The sequence below is a fragment of the Bombina bombina genome, chromosome 1, assembly GCF_027579735.1.
Source record: "Bombina bombina isolate aBomBom1 chromosome 1, aBomBom1.pri, whole genome shotgun sequence".
Classification (NCBI taxonomy): domain Eukaryota; kingdom Metazoa; phylum Chordata; class Amphibia; order Anura; family Bombinatoridae; genus Bombina; species Bombina bombina.
In genome coordinates this window covers 1,050,256,150-1,050,279,822 of record NC_069499.1, presented here as the reverse complement: position 1 = coordinate 1,050,279,822, position 23,673 = coordinate 1,050,256,150, and the positions used below count along the sequence as shown (strand labels likewise).

General features: G+C 38.5%; 1 long non-coding RNA gene across 1 annotated transcript; it reads left to right on the top strand.

Annotated features, from left to right (window-relative positions):
• Positions 1-1,199: 1,199 nt before the first annotated feature.
• Positions 1,200-1,611, top strand: LOC128641048 (uncharacterized). The gene is made up of 2 exons (XR_008399429.1): positions 1,200-1,421; positions 1,502-1,611. It is a non-coding gene; the product is annotated as an uncharacterized LOC128641048 (long non-coding RNA).
• Positions 1,612-23,673: the final 22,062 nt, after the last annotated feature.

Genomic DNA, 23,673 nt, shown 5'->3' with positions numbered 1-23,673 from the left:
GGGGTTTCCCCCACCACAGGTATTTAAGAATTGTAACTTGAAGGTTGCTCCCATACCGCAACGTTTGTGCACTGCTGCATTTCCAAGACCAAATTCTTTTTTTTCCTTGCTTGCTATTTTTTCACTCATGCTTATTTATATCTAAGTGAGATTCTCTAGATTAACTGTACAGCTGTATTATCACATATATATGTTGCTCAATTTGTTTATCATATGTTTAATTTATATAATCTCTATATATGGGTTATAGTCTGAGGGACTCTGTTACATAATTTCAGTGTATTTGACACATGGAGTAACAATAGTGTCCTCTCACTCACACCCCTGATATCAAATCTCTGCAAATTGATTTATCTGATGTTTGACACTATCACAGGTGGTAGTTCATGTCATACATCAGAATCTCTACCTGCTACATACCACCCACTTTTTACAAATACATAGTTAAAATCTCAGCAGCTGCGGTTCTTAACCTCATTGTATGATTTTATTCTCAACACCTAGCAAATCATACAGAACCTGACAGAATAACAAGCCGTACAAATGGACCCAGCTGAGATGACTGCCTGCATGCAGACTTTAAATCAAAAAGTTGACTTACTCACAGAGGGGCTATCTACACTAAAGGCAGAAAATAGCGCCCTTAAAGCTTATATTAAGGAATATATAGAGCCTAAAATACATTCCTCAGAACCCCAAATAAGTCAGCCTGAGAAATTTTTCTGGTGACAGGTCCCAATACAGGGATTTTAAAAATGCCTGTCTTTTGCTTTTTACACTTAAGCCCCAAACATATCCAAATGACAGGTCACGAGTTTTGACTGTCATTTCCTATTTGAGAGGTGAACCCCGCACATGGGCCAATACTTTTTTTGAGTCTAACGACACTATATTAAATTCACTTGATGCCTTTCTAACAGCTATGGGTCAGTTATATGAAGATCCTTTTAAGCAACAAACTGCTGAGACAGCACTTAGAGCTTTGAAACAAAGAAAAAGGATTGTCGAAGAGTACATCACAGATTTTAAAAAATGGGCAAAAGATTCCCAATGGAATGATGTTTCTCTTAAAAACCAATTCAGGCTTGGCTTATCTGAGCCTATCAAAGATGAGCTGTCTCGTATAGATTTACCCCCCACTTTAGAAGGACTTATAAATCTCACTATTACAATAGATAGACGTCTCAGAGAACGTATGCATGAGAGGGCTTACCCAGAGACACACTACAAGAAACACTATTCAAACCCTACACCTCATGCCTCTAGTAAAACAACATCAGAGCCTATGGATATTGGTTTCCTGAAGGGGCCCCTATCTACTCAAGAGAAAAACAGAAGACGTGAGAACAACCTATGTTTATATTGTGCCTCAGACGAGCATACAGTGAGAGAGTGTCCTTCTTTGCAGAAACAACGAAAGGGTAAGAATGTTACCACCTACTCCTGCTGTAATACACATGAATCTACCACGACGTATTGTAAACTTGATCTTTTGTTACAGTGGGATCTCCTACGAGTCAACGTTCCAGCCATTATTGACTCTGGTGCTACAGCATGTTATATAGATAAGGAATTCACTTATAAAAATAAAATACCACTGGTGCAGAAAAAGTCTCCCATTCTTTTGCGTGGTATAGATGGTAAGATTGTTTCCTCAGGACCTGTTGAATTTCAAATAATTCCCTTGTTGGTATCTACTACTGAACATCACAGGGAATATATATCCTTTGATGTCATTGCTTCACCAGTATCACCTGTCATTTTGGGATTGACCTGGTTAAGTTTACACAACCCCTATATCTCATGGGACACACTGTCACTCACATTCAGCTCTAAATATTGCACCACTACATGCTTTCCTATTGCCATCCTCCACACCACCCAGGTAGACTCAGGAATCAATATACCTAGTGAGTATAGGGATTTCATGGACCTTTTCAACAAAACTGAGGCTGAGACCTTACCCCCACATAGGAAGTATGACTGCCCTATAGAGTTAGTAGCAGGAGCGGATATACCTTGTGGTCACATTTTCCCCCTTTCCAAAACGGAACTCGAACACTTGAAATCCTACTTGGAGGATAATCTAAGGAAGGGGTTTATACGCCCTTCTACCTCGCCGGCGGGAGCCGGAATATTTTTTGTCAAAAACAAAGACGGCTCCCTAAGGCCCATCATAGATTACAGACAACTCAATAGGATCACCATAAAAAACAGGTACCCCTTACCCTTGATTCCGGAACTAATCGAAAGATTAGAAGGGGCCAAATTCTTTACGAAATTGGACCTGCGAGGGGCATATAATTTAATCAGAGTACGAAGTGGGGATGAGTGGCTGACGGCGTTCAGGACCCGATACGGCCATTATGAATACACAGTCATGCCTTTCGGGCTCTGCAACGCCCCAGCCACCTTCCAATACCTAATAAATGACCTGTTTAGAGATATCTTAGACATCTTCATAGTCATATATCTAGACGACATATTGATATACTCTAAGACCCTATCCGAACATGTGTTACATGTTAGGCAAGTCCTTTCTAGGTTAAGAGACAACCACCTCTATGTCAAACCCGAAAAGTGTATCTTTAATTCACAGAACATAGCTTTTCTTGGATATATAATCACCTCATCAGGTATTCACATGGAGGAATCAAAGATACAAACCATTAAAGACTGGCCCAGTCCTAAGTCTAGAAAAGAAGTCCAAAGATTCTTGGGCTTTGCGAATTTTTATCACAAATTTATAAAAGATTTCTCTAAACTCACCAAACCGTTAACCACGCTAACGAAGTCCACCGTACCTTTTAGATGGAATCAAGATGCACAAAAGGCTTTTGAGTATTTGAAACTCAAGTTTACCACAGCACCTATACTAAGGTTTCCAAATCCTCAGAATCAATATATATTGGAGGTTGATGCCTCAGACATTGCCGTAGGTGCAGTTCTATCACAACGAGATGCCATAAAACAACCACTTCATCCTGTCGCCTTTTTCTCCCGATCTCTAAATGCAGCTGAACAAAACTACCCCATTGGGGAAAAGGAAATGTTGGCTATTAAGTTGTCCCTCGAGCACTGGAGACACCTTCTTGAGGGTACAAGTGTTCCAATATTGATCTATACGGATCACAGGAACTTGCAGTATCTAAAAAGCACTCGCACTCTATCCTCTAGACAAGTAAGGTGGCAGCTGTTCTTAACTAGATTTAATTATCAAATAGTCTATCGTCCAGCAAGTAAAAACCACAAAGCTGACGCTCTCTCTAGGTTATCATGTTTTGAGCGTCACCGTACACCTGACGAAAGTTTGATACCTAGAGATCGATTTATTTCCTTTATCTGTGACTTCAAACCACAATTAGTACAAGAACAAACGGAAGATCTGACAAAACCCCTATCTCTTCTAGATAAGAAAGATGATAACCTGTACTACCATCAAGAACTTCTATACATCCCTCCAATCCGAAGACAAATGGTACTCCATACCCTCCATGATTCTCTATTAGCGGGTCACCCGGGATCAAGAAAGACACTTGAACTCGCCAAGAGGTCTTATTGGTGGCCTAAGATGTCTCAAGACATAAAACAATATGTCGCTTCCTGCCATACTTGCACCGTTTCTAAATCCACAAAACAAGCTCCCTATGGTTTGTTACTACCTCTCACTACTCCGTCAATTCCATGGACCGAAGTAGCCGTTGATTTTATAGTTGATCTACCAAAATCAAACAACTATAACACCATCCTTGTGGCTGTAGACCTGTTTAGCAAAATGGCTCACTTTGTTCCCTATCACAAATTGCCTACTGCTATGGAAACAATCCAACTACTCATAAAAAACGTATTCAAACTCCATGGACTGCCTACATCTATTCTCAGTGATAGAGGAACTCAATTTTCCAGTAGATTATGGACGAATTTTTGTACGACATTCAAGATAGATAAAAAACTCACTACAGCATATCATCCTCAAAGTAACGGGCAGACAGAGCGATGCAACCAATGGATCGAACAGTTCATTCGACTTTATTGTTCTGATCAACAACAACATTTACCATATGCTGAGTTTTCATTCAACAACACAGTCAACACCACTACTAGAACGACACCGTTCTATGCCAATTATGGATTCCACCCTCGGTTCCATTTCCAACCTGATAATCGTAGCAACTTCCCGGGTATATCTGAACTCACAGATACTATCTCTTCTAACTTCACTACCATACAAAGTGCGATACAAGAGTCAAAGGAAACCCAAAAGAAGTTTTATGATAGGAAAAGAAGAAAACCTCCTTCTTATGCTACTGGAGATCTAGTCTGGTTATCCACCAGAAATCTAAAGCTTAACACCCCTTCAAAGAAATTCTCTCCTTTATATATCGGACCTTACCCTATAACTAGGGTTGTGAATGTGAATGCTGTTACGCTTAAACTTCCAGATAACATGAAAGTACACCCTACATTCCATGTCTCCCTCCTAAAACCATACAAAGCCTTGAGGAACTTCCCATCTGATTCTGCTCCACAGGTCTCAATAGATCCAACCACAGAATACGAAGTTGATGCCATTCTGGATTCTCGATTGCTCCGTGGTACCTTGCAGTATCTTATTAGTTGGAAGGGGTATTCATCGGAACATAACTCCTGGGAACCTGCTAGAAATATCTCAGCACGCCGATTGATTTTGCTGTTTCATCGTAGAAACCCGGACCGTCCGCACCCTTGAGCCCCGGAGTTGCTCCTTGATGGGGGAGTACTGTCAGGATCATCTGTGTTGCAGTTAACTGAAGTAATTGTCCTTTTAAAAATAACACTGCTTGATTAACCTGCCTATATATAGCACCTACTTACTTATCCTATTGCTTGTTATTGTCCGTCTGCCGCCTCCTGGTAGCTTACGGTATTATCCTGGGCCTAAGCTAGTTCCTGCTCCCTTCCTAACAACTGTCTCAGTCTCTAACTGTAGAGCCGGATCTTCATCGGATCACTGCGCGTGACGTCACACACCGACCACGGAGAAACAGAGCTCCAACTTTACCGGACCCTCAGCAGCCCGTGAAACTATCTCCAGTTTTGGAATTACCCTGGGCATTCTTAGGGGTTTCCCCCACCACAGGTACTTAAGAATTGTAACTTGAAGGTTGCTCCCATACCGCAACGTTTGTGCACTGCTGCATTTCCAAGACCAAATTCTTTTTTTCCCTTGCTTACTATCAAGTGAGATTCTCTAGATTAACTGTACAGCTGTATTATCACATATATATGTTGCTCAATTTGTTTATCATATGTTTAATTTATATAATCTCTATATATGGGTTATAGTCTGAGGGACTCTGCTACATAATTTCAGTGTATTTGACACATGGAGTAACAATAGTGTCCTCTCACTCACACCCCTGATATCAAATCTCTGCAAATTGATTTATCTGATGTTTGACACTATCACAGGTGGTAGTTCATGTCATACATCAGAATCTCTACCTGCTACATACCACCCACTTTTTACAAATACATAGTTAAAATCTCAGCAGCTGCGGTTCTTAACCTCATTGTATGATTTTATTCTCAACACCTAGCAAATCATACAGAACCTGACAGGGGCTATGTTACATTCTATATATCTCTGTTACCAAAGCTGCTGAGTGCCGGGTTTCAACAGTCATCTTCTCTGTTTAATGAAGAAGCAGCAGTTTGGAAGATTCCTCATATAAGCTGAATGTCCTGAAGTCTTTATCAACCAAGTTTAGCAGATTTTGAAGTTGTTCTTTCTTAAATAATATTTCATATGTTTACATTTCTATTATTGTGTATTCTTGTTTGTCACTTTTCCCACACCCAAACCTGGTCAATATTGGATAGGTTGGGCCAAGATAATTAGAAATTAAAACAACAAAAAAAGAAATACCTTTATTTTGGCCCATATCCAAGACAATACTTCCCACCCCATGGTTATTGGGTATTCTTATTTTGAGAAATAAGAATGAAGGTGGGAGTGCAGGTAACATTGATATAGGTAAAGAGGGTGTGGTTATATCAGTCTATGCTCCTTCTGGAGACGGGATTTGACCTGGTAAGTATTGTCTAGGCTATAGGCCAAGATATATAAATTTCTATTTTTGTATTTCAATTATTATTTTTTCTGAAGTTGAAACCTCTGATCCTCCTGCAATACCACTACCAAAATTTAAAGATTTACAGTTACCATCTTATTCCAGTATTACACCTTCCTTTATTATGGATTTAGTTAAAACACCTAGAAGTCCACCACATTTATTTTTTGGTTGACCTGAAATGATCCATAGATGAATAGAGAAGATATCTCCTTGGCCAGACATATTTTCTGATATATTTTTTTTATAAAAAATGACTATTAACATCAGAATAAAGTACAAAGACGAGGACTTATTTCTTTTTTAAGACACGATGAGTCCACGGATCATCTTAATGACTAATGGGATATTCACCTCCTGGTCAGCAGGAGGCGACAAAGAGCACCACAGCAAAGCTGTTAAATAGCTCCTCCCTTCACTCCCACTCTAGTCATTCTCTTTGCCTACGTTAGGATGTGGTAAATGATGTGTTAGTATAGATTCTTCAATCAAGAGTTTATTATTTTTAAAGTAGTGCAAGATTGTGCTGCTTTGTTCTAGGGTGTAGCCGTAATCCAAATCAGTCTCTTCAGTAGAGCAATGATGGCTTTAGAGCAATGGGAACTTGTGGGACATATTTCTCACTACACCTCCCATACATTGATGCTGCCCTAATCCTGATAGCCTAAGTAAGATGACTCAGGCTTTATCTTTATCCACAGGGCTATGGGAGGGAGAGGACCTCTTAAACCGACTGAGCTGCCCTGCTGTTGGGCAGATTTTAAAGGTAAGTTCTGACTTTTTTATTCTGGGTCTGAAGAAAAAGGATTCAGGACAGAGGAAGTGTAGCACTTTACTGGGACATGTAACTCATATATATATATATATATATATATATATATATATATATATATATAAAGGGAGGGGAATCCTGTGACAGTATGTTATTAGCAAGCACTGGGGCTGAGGAGATTAGAATGTGGCTTCTCTGGGGGCTTATATAGACAACGTGTTTAATCACTTGGACCGAGCTGGATATAAAAGGGCTCAGGAGAGGTGACTGTTGGATGTACTACCTAACATATGGTATTACAATTTGCCCCCAGGTTCACAATGAAGGGTTCAGTTATCTCCCGGTGGCATATCTCTGTAAATAATAATGGCGACCGGGAGATCATGTGTGTAACGCCCACGATGGGCGGGGTTATGTTTGGCTCCATTTTTGTGCGGCGCAATTTTCATTCTCTAGGCTCTTCTGTTATAGGGCTCTGGGATCGTTGTTGGCGGTGCTACGGTTACGAGGCATTGCAGTTTTGCTCTTTCTGGACGACATCGTAGTCCAGACGCCATACTATGTCATCTCTGCCTCCTTGGAGACTTCTGTTGAGGAAGGACCTTCTAATTCAAGGGCCCCTCCTTCACTCAGATCTGGTTTTTCTGCAACTGACTGCTTGGAGATTGAACGTTTAAAGGGACATAATACTCATATGCTAAATCACTTGAAACTGATGCAGTATAACTGTAAAAAGCTGACAGGAAAATATCACCTGAGCATCTCTATGTAAAAAAGGAAGATATTTTACCTCACAATTTCCTCAGCTCAGCAGAGTAAGTTCTGTGTAAAAAGTTATACTCAGCTGCTCCCAGCTGCAGGTAAAAAAATTAAAAAAAATGAAGAAATGAACAGCAGCCAATCAGCATCAGCAGTGCTGAGGTCATGAACTCTTACTGTGATCTCATGAGATTTGACTTAACTCTCATGAAATTTCATAGTAAGCTTCCTTTACCTGATTGGTGAAATAATATGAGAGTGCACGATGCTAGTCCCTTCAGATGTCCCAGGACCAACACACTAAAATGCTGCTTAGAAATCCTTTACAATGGGAGGTGGCTACTGAGGAACTTTTGAGGTAAAATATCTTTCTTTTTTACATAGAGATGTTCAGGTGATATTTTCTAATCAGCTTTTTACAGCTATGCTGCATCACTTTCAAGTGTTTAAACATTTGGGTATTATGGCCCTTTAATATTATCCAAGCTGGATTTTTCTGACTCTGTCATTGAAACCATGATTCAGGCTCGTAAGCCTGTCACTAGAAAAAACTAAGATATGGCATAAATATCTCTATTGGTGTGAATCCATGGGCTACTCATGGAGTAGAGATAGGATTCCTAGATTTTTGTCTTTTCTCCAAGAGGGTTTGGAGAAAGGTTTATCGTCAAGTTTCCTAAGAGGTCAAATCTCTGTCTATTTTGTTACTCTATTTTGTTACTCTAGGCCTGTGTTCAAACCAGTTACTCCTTCATGGAGTCTGAATTTAGTTCTCAGAGTTCTTCAAGGGGCTCCGTTTGAGCCTATGCATTCCTTAGATATTAAGTTGTTATCTTGGAAAGTTTTATTTCCTGTTGGTATTTCTTCTGCTCGAAGAGTGTCAGAGCTCTCGGCATTACAGTATGAGTCTCCTTATCTTATTATCATTCAGATAAGGTCGTTTTTACGTACTAAATTAGGATTTCTTCCTAAGGTTGTTTCTGATCGGAACATTAATCAGGAGGTTGTTGTTCCTTTCTCGTGTCCTAATCCTTATTCTCAGAAGGAAAGTCTTCTGCACAATTTGGACGTCGTCCGTGCTTTAAAGTTTTATCTGCAGGCGACTAAGGACTGTCGTCAGTCTTCTTCTTTGTTTGTGGTTTTCTCAGGAAAAAATGCAAGGGACAGAAAGCTACGGCTACTTCTCTTTCTTTTTGGCTGAAGAGTATCATACGTTTTGCATATGAGACTGCTGGACAGCAGCCTTCCGGGAGAGTTACGGCTCATTCCACGAGGGCTGTTGCTTCCGCATGGGCGTTCAAAAATGAAGCTTCTGTGGAACAGATTTGCAAGGCTGCAGCTTGGTCCTCTCTTCACACCTTTTCAAAGTTCTACGAATTTAACACTTTTGCCTTGGCTGCGGCCGCTTCTGGGAAAGGGTTCTTAAAGCAGTGGTGCCTTACATTTAGGTTTCCTGTCTTGTCCCTCCCGTATCATCTGTGTACTCTAGCTTGGGTATTGAATCCCATTAGTAATTAAGATGATCCGTGGACTCATCGTGTCTTAAAAAAGAAAAGAAAATTAATGCTTACCTGATAATTTTTTTCTTTTTTGACACGATGAGTCCACGGCCCGTCCTCTTCTTTTAGACAGGTTGTGGGTTATTGTAAACTTCAGACACCTCTGCACCTTGGTTTTCCTTTCTCTTCCTAACTTCGGTCGAATGACTGGAGTGGGAGGGAAGATAGGAGCTATTTAACAGCTTTGCTGTGGTGCTCTTTGCTGCCTCCTGCTGACCAGGAGGTGAATATCCCATTAGTAATTAAGATGATACGTGGACTCATTGTGTCAAAAAAGCATACATTTTCTTTTATTGATCTAGCAGATTTGCTTGCTTACCCCCAAAATCTGGCAACCATGAAAGCCAAACTTGTAAACCACAAGACAAAATAGTACAGTATTAAAAGTATAGGTAAGTCAAAATTAAACTTGCATGACTCAGATAGAGCATAGAACCCCTGGTCTATATAAATCATGAAAGTTGTTATTTTATAGTCCCTTTAAGCTAGATTCAAGATAAAGAGTAGCTTTGTGACCTTGAATCTTATCATCAGAACAAATAAGAGATTACATAATTTGGCTGCACAATGTTAAAGAGAAATTGTTAAAGGCACATTGTACTGTAAAATGTTCTCCCCTTTAATGTGTTTCCAATTATCCATTTTACCTGCTGGAATGTATTGAATTATTTACAAATAGCTTATTTATCTTTATTTTGTCATTTAAAATCTGATTTGCCTGTAAAAGACACCACCTATATTGAAAATATGTCCAAAAAGCAAATAGCAGCACCACCAAAGGATAAAAGCAGCGAATTTATTGAGCCAACACTTTCTATGTTGGCTAAATAAATTATTTGCTTTTATCCTTTGGTGGTGCTGCTATTTGCTTTTTGGACATTATTGGACTCTGGGATTGTGGTGCTGATCCCTAATAGCTTGCACACCTGACAAAGTACACAGAGGATACCCTGGTGCTGGATTATATTAGATTCCTTGTTATACTGAAAATATAAATACTTATGTATTCTTTAAAAAAGGCTATGTAAACAAAAACATGCAACAGCCCCGTGTGAGGTGGGAGAGACACGCACTAAAATGTTTATTTTCAGTTGCTTTTGGTCTTTGTGTATAGACAGAAAAAATAAGGATTCATTTGTATATATAGGAATAGATAATATAATGATACCTGCTTTTTCTGCAAGCATAAGCCATTTAAATGGGTTGTGCTTTCAATGCTCTCAAATATACCGTATATTTCATATATTAAAAGAAATCTAAAGGAGCAATTTCACATAAATGTTATAATCTGCAGCTAGAATAAGTAATTGGAAACACATTGAGGTGAAACATTTTCTTTGATGTAAGTGGCAAGAGTCCACGATCTAGTGACGTATGGGATATACATTCCTACCAGGAGGGGGCAAAGTTTCCCAAACCTCAAAATGAATATAAATATACCTCCCACCTCACTCATACCTTAGTTTTACAAACTTTGCCTCTCATGGAGGTGGTGAAGCAAGTTGTGCTTGATTTTTTTCTGTGATAAAGCTTCTAAGCATATTGAAGCCCAGTTCCTCTCAAAGTACAGTGTTTGTCTGAGAGATTTGAAGGGAGTATTGCCTGATGACACTATGTTTTCACCTATGGGAAATCTATTCTAAGGCTCTCTGGAAACCGGTTGCAGGAATTCATCTGCTGCCTCCTTTTGCAGATCGACATTATACTCCTCTACTATTACCTCTGTTGATATGTTTCAGTACTGGTTTGTCTGTTATATGTGGATGGGTGTCTTCTGGTAAGTATATATCATTTTTTAAGACCCTCTCAGCTATGTTTGGCACTTTATCTTATAATGTCTTAAATGTATATTGTATATATTTGCCATGAGTCAGGTCTGTGTATTTCCCTTTGCAGTCTAACAGTTTCAGCATGGAAATTTTGTTTATGGGAGTTTTTAGGCTTACCTGGGGTTCCAGTTAGTTTTAACTTGGAGTCTGTTTTTTTCAAAATTTTCATGGGCTTAGGCTCGTGATGACGCAAAATGTTACTTTTTATTGCAACATTTTTGGCTTTTGGCACAAAGTGGCGTCTGCTGTGACGCGAGTCGAGTCATTTCTTGCGACTTTCTTGACGCAAGGTTTTTTTGGCTCGAAGTCGCGCCTGTTATGATGTGAGTCGCATCATTTAATTTGTTAAGCTTTGGCGCCAAAAGTTATTTTCTCTGCATTTGCACCATTTTTGGTGCCAAAATTTGTTATATTAAGTCTCTCCCTCTTTTGCTCTTTGCTCTCATTTGATTCATAGAGGGCTAGGTTGTTTGCTTTTGATTTTACTTTTGTATATAAAAAAATTATCATAAGCATTTTTTCCCATTCCTAAAACTGCTATTTTGAGGAAATTTTGTTTAAATTTTTTCTTTTTTGTTACATTTTGCAAGATGTCTCAAACTGATCCTGCCTCTGATGTTACAGTAGGAACCAAGCTGCCTGAACACAATTCTACCAAAGCTAAGTGTGTATGTTGTAAATTAGCTGATCTTACTTCTTCAGCTCAAATATGTGGCACTTGTTATGAAAAATTATTACATGCTGATAATGTTTCTATAAGTACAAATAAATCTACTGTTAAACCTTCACAGTCTAATGTACATGATATTTCCGTAGATATAAAAGATTATATTGCTGCAGCCATAGAGAAGGCTATGACTGCTATTCCTCCTTCAAATAAACATAAAAGGTCTCTCCTAACTTCTCATAAATCTGATGAAGTTTGTATTGATCAACAGCATACTGAAGCATCTTATGCTGATGATGATTTCTCTGGCTTAGAGGATCCTACTTCAGAGACTGAAATTTAAAAATCAACCTTTCTTTTTAAGATTGAATATATTCGTTCTTTATGAAAGGAAGTATTGTTTACTTTGGGTATTGAGGAATCTAGTCCTCTTGATAACAAGAATAGCAAACATTTGAATTCTGTTTTTAAACCTTCTGAGGTTACTCCTGAAGTTTTTCCTATTCCAGATGCTATCTCTCATATGTTTACTAATATGTTTACTAAGGAATGGTCTAAACTTGGTGCTTCTTTTAACCCTTTTTCTAGGTTTAAAAAGCTATATCCTTTACCTGTGGCTAATTTAGAGTTTTGGGAAAAAGTCCCTAAGGTTGATGGGGCTATTTCTACTCTTGCCAAACATACTACTATTCCTATGAAAGATAGTACTTCATTTAACTATCCTTTAGATATGAAGATTGAATGCTATCTTAGAAAAGCATATTTACATTCTGGCTGATGTTGCTACTGCTTCAACTTTTTGGTTGGACAGTTTAGCTCAACAGTTAACAGATCCTGAATTGTCTAGCATTGTTCTTTTACTTCAACATGCTAATCATTTCATTTGTGATGATATATATTTGATGTCATTAAGATTGATATTAAATCTATGTCTTTAGCTATTCTTACTAGAAGAGCTTTATGGCTTAAATCTTAGAATGCTGATATGATGTCTAAATCTAGACTACTATCTTTATCATTTCAGGGTAATTTATTTGGTTCTTAATTGGATTCTATTATCTCCACTATCACCGGGGGAAAGGGAGTTTTTTTGCCCCAAGATAAGAAATTTAAGGGTAAATTTAAAGCTCCCAATCGTTTTCGTTCCTTTCGTCAGTATAGAGAACAAAAGACCTCTCCTTCCCCTAAGGACTCTGGCTCTAATTTGAGACCATCTCCAAATTGGAATAAGTCCAAGCCTTATAAAAAAACAAATCCAGCCCCAAAGACTGCATGAAGCTGCAGCCCTCAAATCAGTTCAAATGGTGGGGGGCAGATTGAAATTATTTCAACACATTTGGACAGTTTCTGTTCAAAATCAGTGGATTCAGAATATTGTTTCTCAGGGGTATCGAATAGGTTTCAGATTTTAAGACCTCCCATGGGAAGATTCTTTCTTTCTCATGTTCCAACAAACCCTGTGAAAGCTCAGGCTTTTCAGAAATATGTTTCAGACCAAGAGCTTTCAGGGGTGATTGTTCCAGTTCCTCTGCAGGAATGTTTTTTTTTTTTGTTTTTTGTTTTTTGTTTTTTAAAGAATTATACACACATTTATTTTATTATACTATTCAAGGAGCTATATCCCAGCATTTACAGTGCCAGTATTTTTTTTTTTTTTTAAACAAGCTTTATTGAACATAAAGGTCCATCATACATAAACAGAGTATTAAACAGTCAAATAATACAGGAGAGCATGTGATTAAGATACTCGAGGGCTGGATTCTTAAAAGAAGATTCGTTCAAACTAATTCTGGATCTGAAATTTTTAAATCGTTTTGTAAGAGTCCCAACTTTCAAGATGGTGACTATAAGGACTATTCTGCCTTTTGTTCAGCAAGGTCATTTCATGTCCACAATAGACTTACAGGACGCTTATCTTCACATTCCAATTTATCCAAACCACTATCGTTTTCTGAGATTCTCTTTTCTAGACAAGCATTACCAATTTGTCGCTCTTCTGTTTGGCCTAGCAAAAGCTCCAAGAATCTTCTCGAAGGTTCTCGGTGCCCTTCTATCTGTAATCAGGGACAGGGTATTGCGGTGTTTCCTTATTTGGACGATATCTTGGTACTAGTTCAATCTTTTCATTTAGCAGAATCTCACATGAAACAACTAGTGTGGTTTCTTCAAAAACATGGTTGGAGGATCAATTTACAAAAGAGTTTCTTGATTCCTCAGACAAGGGTCACCTTTTTAGGTTTCCAGATAGATTCAGTGTCCATGACTTTTTCTCTGACAGACAAGAGATGAATTATGTTAGTTTTAGCTTGTCTAAACCTTCAGTCTCTATCATTCCCTTCAGTGGCTATGTGCATGGAAGTTTTAGGTCTCATGACTGCAGCATTGGACATGATCCCCTTAGCTCGTTTTCATATGAGGCCTCTACAGCTTTGCATGTTGCACCAATGGTGCAGGGTTTATACTCAGATATCACTGATATACTTAAATCCCAACATTCAACTCTCTCTGACTTGGTGGTTAGACCATCACCTTATTGTTCAAGGGGCCTCATTTGTTCGTCCTACCTGGACTGTGATTACAAGAGATGCAAGTCTTACTGGTTGGGGAGCTGTCTGGGGGTCTCTGACAGCACAAGGGGTTTGGAAACCTCAAAAGATGACGTTACCAATCAATATTTTAGAACTCTGTGCTTATTTCAGGGCTCTTCAGACGTAGCCTCTATTGAAGAGAGAACTTTACATTCATTTTCAAACAGACAATTTCACAACAGTGGCATATGTCAATCATCAAGGAGGGACTCACAGTCCTTCAGCATTGAAGGAAGTATCTTGGATACTTTCTTCGACGGAATCCAACTCTTGTCAAATTTCTGAAATTCATATCCCAGGTGTAGACAATTGTGAAGTGGATTATCTCAGCCGTCAGACTTTACATCCTGGGGAGTGGTCTCTCCATCCAGATGTGTTTTTTCATCTTGTACAGATGTTGGGTCTTCCAGAAATAGATCTGTTGGTCTCTTGTCTAAACAAGAAGCTTCCCAGATACCTTTCCAGGTTCAGGGATTCTCAGGCGGAGATGGTGGATGCCTTAGCAGTGCCTTGGTTTTACCAACCTGCTTATATTTTTCTGCCTCTAGTTCTTCTTCCAAGGGTGATCTCCAAGATCATAATGGAACAATCTCATGTGTTTTTGATAGCAACAGCATGCCCTTGCAGGTTTTGGTATGCAGATCTTGTCTGGATGTCCAGTTGCAAGCCTTGGCCACTTTGTTTAAGGCCAGACCTTCTGTCTCAAGGGCCGTTTTTCCATCAGGATCTCAAATCTCTACATTTGAAGGCATGGAAATTGAACGCTTGGAGGTTTCTCTGACTCATTGATTAGCACTATGATACAGGTTTGGAAAACCTATATTTGATGGTGTTCAACTCATTATTATTCTTGGCATTCTTTTAGAATTCCTAGGATTATACCGTTTCTTCAGGATGGTTTGGATAAGGGTTTGTCTGCAAATACTTTTGCCTAAATTTAGAGTTTTGTCGGTAAAGACCCGAGTAGCTAACGCTGCTTTTTTTCTTACCGCTCCCTTTAAACAACGCTGGTATTTAGAGTTGTCTGAATGGCTGCGTTAGACTCAGAAAAGGGAGCGTTGAGCATAATTTAACGCCACTTCAACCCTCAATACCAGCGTTGCTTACGGTAGCGGTAAGCTGACAAAACGTGCTTGTGCACGATATTCCCATAGGAAACAATGGGGCAGTTTGGGCTGAAAAAAAAAACTAACATCTGCAAAAAAGCAGCGTTAAGCTCCTAACGCAACCTCATTGTTTCCTATGGGGAAACACTTTCTAAGTATGCACCTAACACCCTAACATGAACCCCGAGTCTAAACACCCCTAACCTTACACTTATTAACCCCTAATCTGCCGCCCCCGACATCCTCGCCACCTGCATTATATTATTAACCCCTAATCTGCCGCTCCGGACAACGCCGCCACCTACATAACATAAAACTCATAACTAAAGTGCTAAAAAGTACACTAACACCCATAAACTACCTGTTAACCCCTAAACCGAGGCCCTCCCGCATCGCAAACACTATAATAAATTTTTTAACCCCTAATCTGCCGCTCCGGACACTGCTGCCACCTACATTATACCTATGAACCCCTAATCTGCTGCCCCTAACATCGCCGACACCTACATTATAGTTATTAACCCCTAATCTGCCCCCCCCCAATGTCGCCACAACCTAACTACAAGTATTAACCCCTAATCTGCCGACTGAACATCGCCGCCACTATAATAAATGTATTAACCCCTAAACCGCCGCACTCCCGCCTCGCAAACACTATAATAAATTGTATTAACCCCTAATCTGCCCTCCCTAACATCGCCGCCACCTACATACAAATTATTAACCCCTAATCTCCCGCCCGCAATGTCACCGCTACTATAATAAATGTATTAACCCCTAAACCTAAGTCTAACCCTAACCCTAACACCCCCCCTAACATAAATATAATTTAAATTAAACTAAATAATATTCCTATAATTAAATAAATTAATCCTATTTAAAACTAAATACTTACCTAGAAAATAAATCCTAAAATAGCTACAATATAAATAATAATTACATTGTATCTATTTTAGGATTTATATTTATTTTACAGGCAACTTTGTATTTATTTTAACTAGGTACAATAGCTATTAAATAGTTAATAACTATTTAATAGCTACCTAGTTAAAATAATTACATGTAAAATAAATCCTAACCTAAGTTACAATTAAACCTAACACTACACTATCATTAAATTAATTAAATAAATTACCTACAATTAGCTAAACTAAAATACAATTAAATAAACTAATCTATAATACAAAAAAAACAACACTAAATTATAAAAAATAAAAAAATATTACAAGAATTTTAATCTAATTACACCTAATCTAAGCCCCCTAATAAAATAAAAAAGCCCCCCCAAAATAATAAAATTCCCTACCCTATTCTAAATTACAAACGTAATCAGGTCTTTTACCAGCCCTTAAAAGGGCTTTTTTGGGGGCATTGCCCCAAAGTAATCAGCTCTTTTACCTGTAAAAGAAAATACAATACCCCCCCAACATTACAACCCACCACCCACATACCCCTATTCTAACCCACCCAAACCCCCCTTAAAGAAACCTATCACTAACCCCCTGAAGATCTTCCTACCTTGAGTTATCTTCACTCAGCCGAGCCGAAGTCTTCATCCAATCCGGGCGATGTGGTCCTCCATCCGGGCGAAGTCTTGATCCAAGCGGCAAAGAAGAGATCTTCAGGGGGTTAGTGATAGGTTTTTTTAAGGGGGGTTTGGGTGGGTTAGAATAGGGGTATGTGGGTGGTGGGTTGTAATGTTGGGGGGTATTGTATTTTCTTTTACAGGTAAAAGAGCTGATTACTTTGGGGCAACGCCCCGCAAAAAGCCCTTTTAAGGGCTGGTAAAAGAGCTGATTACTTTTGTAATTTAGAATAGGGTAGGGAATTTTATTATTTTGGGGGGCTTTTTTATTTTATTAGGGGGCTTAGATTAGGTGTAATTAGATTAAAATTCTTGTAATATTTTTTTATTTTTGTAATTTAGTGTTTGTTTTTTTTGTATTATAGATTAGTTTATTTAATTGTATTTTAGTTTAGCTAACTGTAGGTAATTTATTTAATTAATTTAATGATAGTGTAGTGTTAGCTTTAATTGTAACTTAGGTTAGGATTTATTTTACATGTAATTTTGTAATTATTTTAACTAGGTAGCTATTAAATAGTTATTAACTATTTAATAGCTATTGTACCTAGTTAAAATAAATACAAAGTTGCCTATAAAATATATATAAATCCTAAAATAGATACAATGTAATTATTATTTATATTGTAGCTATATTAGGGTTTATTTTCTAGGTAAGTATTTAGTTTTAAATAGGATTAATTTATTTAATTATAGGAATATTATTTTGTTTAATTTAAATTATATTTAAGTTAGGGGGGTGTTAGGGTTAGACTTAGGTTTAGGGGTTAATAACTTTATTATAGTAGCAGTGACGTTGCGGGTGGGAGATTAGGGGTTAATAATTGTAGGTAGGTGGCGGCGATGTTAGGGAGGGCAGATTAGGGGTTAATAAATTTATTCTAGTGTTTGCGAGGTGGGAGTGCGGCGGTTTAGGGGTTAATACATTTATTATAGTGGCAGCGAGGTCCGGTCGGCAGATTAGGGGTTAATAATTGTAGTTAGGTAGCGGCGACATTGCGGGGGGCAGATTAGGGGTCAATAAATATAATATAGGTGTCGGCGATGTTAGGGGCAGCAGATTAGGGGTTCATAGGTATAATGTAGGTGGCGGCGGTGTCCGGAGCGGCAGATTAGGGGTTAATAATATAATGCAGGTGACGAGGATGTCGGGGGCGGCAGATTAGGGGTTAATAAGTGTAAGGTTAGGGGTGTTTAGACTCGGGGTTCATGTTAGGGTGTTAGGTGCAGCAGATTAGGGGTTCATAGCTATAATGTAGGTGGCGGTGGTGTCCGGTCGGCAGATTAGGGGTTAAAAAAATGTATTATAGTGTTTGCGATGTGGGGGGCCTCGGTTTAGGGGTACATAGGTAGTTTATGGGTGTTAGTGTACTTTAGAGCACAGTAGTTAAGAGCTTTATATTCCCGCGTTAGCCCATAAAGCTCTTAACTAATGAGTTTTTTTGTCGGTAGGAGTCTTGTCGGTAGAGGGTCTACCGCTCATTGGTCCAAGATTCCAAATACCAGCGTTAGGCAAATCCCATTGAAAAGAGAGGATACGCAATTGACGTAAGGGGATCTGCAGTAGCCTGGAGTCGCGGAAAGAAAGTGAGCGGTAGACCCTTTCCTGCCTGACTAAATACCAGCGGGCGGTAAAAAACAGCGTTAGGACCCCTTAACGCTGCTTTTGACGGCTAACACCAAACTCTAAATCTAGGCGATAGAAAGGACAAATTTCTGCTCTTTCTGTCTTATTTCATAGAAAGATTGCTAAACTTTCTGATATTCACTGTTTTGTTCAGGCTTTGTATCAAACTTGTTCTATTTTTCCTCCTTGGAGTCTCAATTTGGTTTTGAAGACTTTACAGGCTCCTCCTTTTGAGCCTATGCATTCTCTGGATATGAAATTACTTTCTTGGAAAGTGTTATTTCTTTTGGCTATCTCTTCTGCTAGAAGAGTTTCTGAATTGTCTCCTCTCTCTTGTGAGTCTCCTTATCTGATTTTCCATCAAGATTAAGCTGTTTTGTGGACTTTATTTAAATTGTTGCCTAAAGTTGCCTAAAGAGCTTTGACATATTATGTTGAGGCTACTAAAGATTTCAGAAAGACTTCTAGTCTATTTGTTATTTTTTTATGGCTCCAGGAAATGTCAGAAAGCCTCTGCTATTTCTCTGGCATCTTGGTTGAAACTTTTGATTCACAAAGCTTATTTGGAGGCGAGGCAGTCTCCGCTTCAGAGCATTACAGCTCATTCTACTAGATGAGTTGCCACTTCTTGGGCTTTCAAGACTTTTACTAAATTTTACCATTTTGATGTGTTTGCTTCTTCGGAGATAGCCTTTGGTAGAAAGTTTCTCCAGGCAGTTGTCTCAGTTTGATTCAAGTGCCTTTGATTTGAGTTTTTTTGAAATTTTTGAAGAAAACTTAATTATTAGATTTCATTTCTCAGTGGATTTAGCTGTTGTTATTTTATCCCTCCCTCTCTAGTGACTCATGGATTCCCAAATCTTGGGTATTATATCCCATACATAACTAGCTCATGGACTCTTGCCACTTACATGAAAGAAAACATAATTTATGTAAGAAATGACTTGATAAATTAATTTTTTTCATAGTGGCAAGAGTCCATGAGACCCACCCTATTTTTTGTGGTTATGATTTTTTGTATAAAGCACTATTTTTTCCAGTTCCTCTTTTTGTATGCTTTTTACTCCTTCTTTTACACCTCACTTCTTAGCTACATGTTAAACTAAGGTATGAGTGAGGTGGGAGGTGTATTTATAGGCATTTTGAGGTTAGAGAAACTTTGCCCCCTCTTGGTAGGAATGTATATCCCATACGTCACTAGCTCATGGACTCTTGCCACTATGAAAGAAATTAATTTATCAGGTAAGTTCTTACATGAATTATGTTTTTTACAGTACATTGTCCCTTAAAAAGTGCCCTCTAGGGGCATAGACATTTCCTGGAAATGTTAAAGGGACAGTAAACCTACCAAATAATGTTATATAATTCTGCACATAGTGCAAAATTATATAACATTAGCTTAGCGCCAAGTCTCTAAAGCAAAGGACTACAAAGATATTTTTCAGAACGCCGCTCCTGGCTCTACTGAGCGGGTCTGTTTTTTTCTCCTAAGCGAATCGCGGGCATGCTGTCTAGTCGTTCTGTAAAATTCAATTTTCGTAGTAAAATATCTCTGTAGTCCTTTGCTTTAGAAATTGGGCGCTAAGCTAATGTTATATAATTCTGCACTATGATCAGGGGGTGGAATGTGTCAGGTGGGAGGCTGATCTCTACACTAAAGCTAAAATTAACCCTACAAGCTACCTAATTACCCCTTCACTGCTGGGCATAATACAAGTGTGGTGCGCAGTGGCATTTAGCGGCCTTCTAATTACCAAAAAGCAATGCCAAAGCCATATATGTCTGCTATTTCTGAACAAAGGGGATCCCAGAGAAGCATTTACAACCATTTGTGCCATAATTGCACAAGCTGTTTGTAAATAATTTCAGTGAGAAACCTAAAGTTTGTGAAAAAGTTAACGATTTTTTTTTTATTTGATCGCATTTGGCGGTGAAATGGTGGCATGAAATATACCAAAATGGGCCTAGATCAATACTTTGGGTTGTCTACTAAAACAAATATATACATGTGAAGGATTATTCAGGGATTCCTGAGAGATATCAGTGTTACAATGTAACTATCGCTAATTTTGAAAAAAAAAAAAATGGTTTGGAAATAGCAAAGTGCTACTTGTACTTATTGCCCTATAACTTGCAAATAACATGTAAACATTGGGTATTTCTAAACTCAGGACAAAATTAAGAAACTATTTAACATGGGTGTTTTTTGGTGGTTGTAGATGTGTAACAGATTTTTGGGGTCAAAGTTAAAAAAAAAATTTCATCATTTTTTTTATCATTTTCTTATAGTAAATTATAAGATATGATAAAAAAAATGGTATCTTTAGAAATTCCATTTAATGGCGAGAAAAACTGTATATAATATGTGTAGGTACAGTAAATGAGTAAGAGGAAAATTACAGCTAAACACAAACACAGCAGAAATGTAAAAAAAATAGCCCTGGTCAGAAAATTGAACAATGGTCTGGTCACTAAGGGTTAAGGGTAAGTTAAGAAAAAACAAAAACGTTTTTCTATACAAGGGAAAACAAAGGATATGCTATGACCTTTTTTGTTTAATCAACTAGCCAGTAACTATAGTATTAGTTTAGTTGGTGTAACTAAGTGTATGTCATGTTATTGGTACACCTCCATTCCAATCCCATAATCAGCTATCCATTGAAAGTATAGGGCACACTAAAAAAAAAGAGTAAATCTTTTTTTACCATTGACTTGTAATACCAGATTGTGCACTATTCTTAGCAGAGGGTAGAGATATGGATAGCACTCCCTGCACTATTGATAACGCTTCACTTGTAATCTAGCCCAACATGTGTAACAGGAAAAAAAAAAGAAAAAACAGTGTGTCAATGCCATCAGTACACTGATAGTATATAGAAAGAAATACATATATTTTACTTTGTGTTTTTGGAGAACAACTTTACTAGCAAGTCTTTATAATTTCCTATTACATTTGGGTCTTTTTTATACTGCAACCAATGAAAATGGCTATGGGATCTATAAAGATAAATTACCAAATCAACTGAAAGGTAGTGTATAGCATTGATCATTATACACACAAACACTCACACATTTATATAATAGTGTAAGACAGAAGGCTATAAATATATATTAATTAACATATAGGGTAGAGAAAGATATACCCAATTGGCACACACTTTATAATGTTGACATAATGGAGCCAATGTAACTATTAGTTATATTGTAGCTAGGTTAGGGTTTATTTTACAGGTAAGTATTTAGTTTTAAATAGGAATAATGTTAATGTTAATAAAGGAATAATAATTTAGTTAATGATAGTAATATTTATTTAGATTTATTGTAGTTATATTTAAGTTAGGGGGTGTTAGGGTTAGACTTAGGTTTAGGGGTTAATAACTTTAATATAGTGGCGGAGATGTTGGGGGCGGCAGATTAGGGGTTAATAAATGTAGGTAGGTGGCGGCGATGTTAGGGACAGCAGATTAGGGGTTAATAATATTTAACTAATGTTTGCTAGGCGGGAGTGCAGCGGTTTAGGGGTTAATATGTTTATTATAGTGGCGGCGACGTTGGGGGCGGCAGATTAGGGGTTAAAAAGTGTAGGTAGGTTGCGGCGACATTGGGGGCGGCTGTTTAGGGGTTAATAAATATAATGTAGGTGTCAGCGATGTTGGGGGCAGCAGATTAGGGGTTCATAAATATAATGTAGGTGGCAGCAGTGTCCGGAGCGGCAGATTAGGGGTTAAAAATTTATTATAGTGTTTGCGATGCGGGAGGGCCTCGGTTTAGGGGTTAAAAGGTAGTTTATGGGTGTTAGTGTACTTTTTAGCACTTTAGTTATGAGTTTTATGTTACGGCGTTGTACCATAAAACTCTTAACTACTGACTTTTAAATGCATTAGGACTCTTGACAGGGTAGGGTGTACCGCTCACTTTTTGGCCTCCCAGGACATACTCGTAATATCAGCGCTATGGAAGTCCCATAGAGAAAAGACTTTACGAAGTTTACGTAATTCGTTTTGCGGTAAGGCCAAAGAAGTGTGCGGTACATCTAAACCTTCAAGGCTCGTAATAGCAGCGGGCGTAAAAAAGCAGCGTTAGGACCTCTTAACGCTGCTTTTTTACCCTAACGCAAAACTCGTAATCTAGCCGATGGTTTGGAGACTTGAAAAGAGACCTGACAAGAGTGACGCAAAGAGTCACTACCCTGGAGGAAAATCATAATATAATGGATAATGACATCCAGCACATATCACACCAGGCCTATGAACAAGAGGAAACTATCCATCATCTGTTGGATAAAGTGGAAGACCTTGACAACAGGGGAGGAGGAATAACCTCTGAGTATGTGGTATCCCAGAGTCCATCCAACCAGCTGCTTTAGAGGACTGCCTTCAAGCACTTTTCCGGACAGTTAACAGTGCACCAGATTTGATTTTCCAAAGGACCCACCGTGCACTCCGTGCTAAACCTACACCCAAAGCACCTCCAGAGACGTATTCATCAAGCTGCTCAACTTCAAAGACAAGGAAGAGATCCTGAAACATGCTAGGCAGCAACAAAACATCACGCATGCTGGTAATCGCATCCAAATATTCAGCCCGGCCACCCTCCAAAAGAGTAGAGAACCCAACTATATCCCTGCCATCTTACGGGAACAGAAGATTGTTTATGGATGGGGATTTCCAGTTAGCCTTGTTGCAACTAGAGGAAATATCACAGCCGTTTTTAAGACAAAAGAGGACCTACCGCACTTCTGTGAAGCCCTACAGATCGCCATTCCACCACCAGAACTAACAAGGCACACATACACTGACTCTCATCAAACCACATTCAGATCACAACAGCTGCCGGAGAAGCAACTAGTTCCAGATTCCGAACGACACGTGCCTAATGTTGGTACCACAATGGTACATGCAGATCTCGGACTACCTACTAATTGACTGCCCACAACTAATTGATTGAGGGGACTCTCATTAATCAACAATGGCTTCAGGTTGTATATCTTTCATGTTTACCTTTTTTTTTGTATCTGGGTTTGGGGGCGGGGATACTGCCCTGACTGTTATACTAATTGTTGTATTGA